The following is a 4605-nucleotide window of genomic DNA, read 5'->3' on the forward strand; positions in this document are numbered from 1 at the left end:
AATTCAGTGCTACACCTCAACGTTCTGTGGAAGCAGAGTGGACAATGAAATACCTTATCTCTGTCTTAACAAGGTTAAATAATAGTACTCCTGATGTTTATCTGGTAACTTAATATTGCAAAAAGGTAGGTTTAATTTAGCAGAGATTACATGTATGAGTCATGAATATATATGTTATGTGAATGCTAATGGGCAACATACCAAGGTTGGCAATTCTTTAATTCAGGGAAAGGAGCTAGTTCCTGCTAATAACTATGAACTGGCAACATAACTAGGCTGGAAACTAACCAAGGCTGGGAAATTAGTACCACTACCAAATAACTCCTATGTTCTCCAATCCTGATATAACCAGTGCCAAGTTGCAGATGATCAAAGTGTTGGCTAAAATGATTGAACAAATTACTTCTTGCTGAAACAAGGAGAATGGATCTTGGAGAGGCAAAGTCTAGTCCGTAATTAATAATATAGAAGGCGAAAAATAGGAGGGTAAAACAAGTTTCATTTGCTGAGATGATTATTGAGTTGCAAAGGTGAGTCAGAATAAACGACCTGTAAAGTGAGAAAAAACAAGAAACTGCAGGTTTCTTGGATGATTTCTGATCACTGAGAGCTTCATCATGGATACCTTTACAAAAAGAAGACAGGTAAGGGTGAAAGGAAATGCAAGAAAAAAGATTGCAAATGTCTGAGGAAGCTTGGAATTCAAAACGGTGAAGTGTTTTGAAGAAGATGGTAATCCTGCTGCATCAAATAGAGAATGCAGGTGATCATGGATTGCTCGAAGGAAACACATTGAGGGGAAATGCTTGTAGAAGAAGAACCGAGACAGCAAAAGGGAACATGAGGACTGTGCTGCTATTGTAGTGTAACACTGCTAATTCTGCAGAATGATAACGATTGATCTTCTAATAATCTTGCCATTCCCCTGCATTGGAACAGATGAATAGTCTTTTATATTGGTATTTTTGAAGCAAGGGAGTTGGCAATGATGTTAACTCCTCTAGTTCAGAAGCAATCTCACTCTTCACTATAGTTAGGAAAGAGACCTCTTTGCAGATAAGCCAAAAACTAAATGGACATGAAGAAGCCCAACATGACTGGTGATCTTCTTCCTAAAAAACATCAGCACAATGCCAAAAAAGAGGTGATACCAGAAAACTCCTTATACAGTTTTTCAGACTTTTGCTGCTCGTTTAAGGCATAATCAGTCAAAAAAATGAAGCCCGTATTATTGTATGTATTGTAGACATCAAGGTCACCTAGTTCACGTATGCACTATAAAGAAGAGGGATGAGGAACATAGGAAAAGGAAGGAACAAGAAGTAGAAAAAAAGGTAAAAATAACGTTGAGCAGACACAAGTTAATCAGAAGAAAATACAGAAGCATGACAGCATGGAAACTGAAATTTCAAACTAAAATAAATCAGTAACCTATCTATGAGGAGGAAAAGAAACAACAAAATGATCAATGGCAAACCCAAAAGAGAAAATATTAATCCTATTATTACGTAGGGTGCAATGTAGGAGTTGGTCGTCAACATGTTTGGTATCTTTCAATGAAGTCCTAAAGTGAATCAATGGCTTCAATTATCAAGGAAGACCAAGAATTTTATGCACACTGTTTTTAGAAGATAATGTTTCAGGGAGACAATATCAAATTTCAAGTATTTGCGACTTTGTGTATATCAAATTTCCATGGTGTTGACATAGTTGAGATACCTTCATCAATTAGAAAGCTAATATATTTAACATATCTTGACCTATTGGGCATTAAAAAATAGAACACATAAAGAAGAAGGATCATCATCGAACAAAACTAGCTAGCTCTAAATATCGGTACTTCTAACAAGTCGGAAAGGGTTGGTGTACTGTTGTGGTCTAATCGTACACACAAGTGCACGTGATCGTACAAGTAATTGAATTGATTTTTAAAGAGCCAGGTATCGTACCCACAGGGACTTAAAACTAGAATTTATCGATTTCTCCAACTTGTAATTTAACACAAGAAAAATTTCTAGATTTTGTAAGAATTGTTACTTAACTAATTTTACTTAAACTTACTTATAACTACTAAGATTCAATTTATTACATTTCAAACAATGAGGTGGGAAAGATCCAAGGTGCAACTTTTACCAGGAATCATGTAATCAATATCATCTACTAAGGGTTTCCTTTGAATTATCTCATCACTGAACCACAGGGTTAGATGTATGATCATAGTCTCCCGACCTCTAACCGCATACAATAGATAACACTCTAACTACATCGTTGAGCGGGGAGAGTGATTAAAATTTGAGCATTAAGATATCTTCCTGTATGGTGACCCAAACAAGGTTTCTAGGTATATCTCTATCCTAGAAACGAATCAACCCTAACTATTTAGAGTTAAACAAGCTCCTTATGCTCCACGTTCTATCCTCTTATTCCTTTCTCGAGTTCAATTCGGACAATAGATTTATTTCTATGGTGATCAAGCATAAAATACCAAAAACAAGAACATAAGAGAGATTCATATGATAATTCATGATAAAATCCAATATCAAATTCAAAGAATTACATTCATCCAGTAGCTACAACCCTAGAATTAGGGTATTTACCTACTCATAATCATATAATCAATCTTACAATGGTTATGAATCATCAAAACAAGATTGAAAGATAAAGAGATTGAGAATGAACCCTAAAAACTTCAAAGTATCGTTATCGTCGTCTTCACGTTCGAAATAAGAAAAATAAAATTAGTAAACTAAATTAATACGCTATTTATACTAAGAGACGAAGTGGCAAATTCAGGGTCTCAGGCACACGAAGCGCAACAATCATCAAATCTCAGATCACAGTATGAAGCCCTATCGCGCGACGCGGAAACTTCACGAGGCATTCTGCCTCAAATTTAATTCTTGAAACCCATTTTAATTTAATGAAATTTCCAAAAATCGTACTTGTCCTCGCGACGTGGACTTACACAAGGTCTTCTGGAATTTTAATTCCAGTTGGCCCAAATTATGAAGATGACCACGCGACGTGGGGCTGACACTATGATGTAGAAACCATTTACCGTCGAACTCCCATTTTGACTTTAGTCCACGACACGCGAGTGTTATGAGGCGCACTGCCTCAAATCTCTTCAGTGAGGCAGGATCTGAAACCTGCCTTGCTACGTGGGGCCAACACGAGGCGCACTGCCTCAAATTTCTTTTTCTGCACCCGTGCATCAACAACTCATTAATTTAACCATGATGGGTTGCCTCTCATCCAGCGCCTTAGTTACGGTCATGGCATGACTCATATTTTTGTGTTTTTAGCTATTCATTTTTTTGTAAACTATTAAACAAAGTACTCCTAAATTATTACAATGGTTCACGAGTTGCCTCCCGTGTAGTGCCTGATTTAACGTGCGGCACGAACCATCTCATGCCTCACTCATCATTCAGTGTGAGTGTTTCGACCTCACGATCCACATCCTTGCCAAAATAATGTTTAACCCTTTGCCTAGTTACCAGGAATGTGAAACTGTCATTTTTGTTTCTTAATTCAACCGCACCATGTTGGGTCATTCGGACTACTTCGCGCACCATGTTGGGTCATTCGGACTACTTTGAATAGACCACTCCATTTAGACTGAGCTTTCCTGGGAACAAATTCAACCTAGAATTGAACAACAACACTAGTTGACCAGGCTCTAAGACAGGATTAGCTCAAGCATATTAGTGGCCTAAAGCAAAAATCAAACGGGGTCTTAAACTTGAATTGATAATAACTTTTATACAATTGATTTTTTCTAGCTTTCAGTTTATAATATAACCACTTATTTTAAATTATTTTTCATGAGATATAGTACTCTAACTTTGTCAAATTTCTTTTAATAATTCCTTCATATTTAATGAAAATATTACTTTTTTCTACAAATAATATTCAATGTTTGTTTAAAAATAATAACTTATAACCTATTATTATTAAAATGAGGCCCCTTAAATATGGGATCCTAAGGCAGATGTCTTTTTTTTTTAACACTGTCGAGCCACCCCTGCTCGAAGGTTCGCGACATAATGTGTTTGTCATGTAACTTTTTAGTCTTCTCTTTGTATAAATTCGCATTCTCATAGGCATGAAGCCTAAACTCCTCTAGCTCATGCAACTGTGCAACCCTTTTTCTTCCAGCTAACTCGACATCCAAATTTAGCTTCTTTATTGCCCAATACGCCTTGTGTTCCAACTCTGGCGGCAGGGGACAAGCTTTCCCAAACACCATTCGATAGGGAGAAGTCCCTATCAGTTTCTTGTAAGCAGTCCGATACTCCCATAAGGCATCATCTAACTTGTTAGCCTAGTCCTTTCTCTGGGCATTCATATTCTTTTGCAGGATCTTCTTAATCTTCATGTTCGATACCTCAACCTGTCCACTAGTTTGGGGATGATAGGTTGTCGCCATTTTATGCCGCACCCCATACTTTGCTAACAGATTATGAATGGAGTTATTGATGAAATGCGTACCTCCATCGCTGATTATAGCCCTTGGTGTTCCAAACCTGGTAAAAATGTGTTTTCTGATAAACTTCACAACCACTTTCGAATCATTCATTGGCAGTGCAACAACTTTGATCC

At 37.0% G+C, this 4605-nt stretch overlaps 1 pseudogene; it reads right to left on the reverse strand.

Annotated features, from left to right (window-relative positions):
* Window positions 1–310: 310 nt before the first annotated feature.
* Window positions 311–4252, reverse strand: LOC114074056 (annotated as a pseudogene).
* Between the last annotated feature and the right edge of the window lie 353 nt (window positions 4253–4605).

This window comes from Solanum pennellii, chromosome 9 (genome assembly GCF_001406875.1).
Source record: "Solanum pennellii chromosome 9, SPENNV200".
NCBI lineage: Eukaryota > Viridiplantae > Streptophyta > Magnoliopsida > Solanales > Solanaceae > Solanum > Solanum pennellii.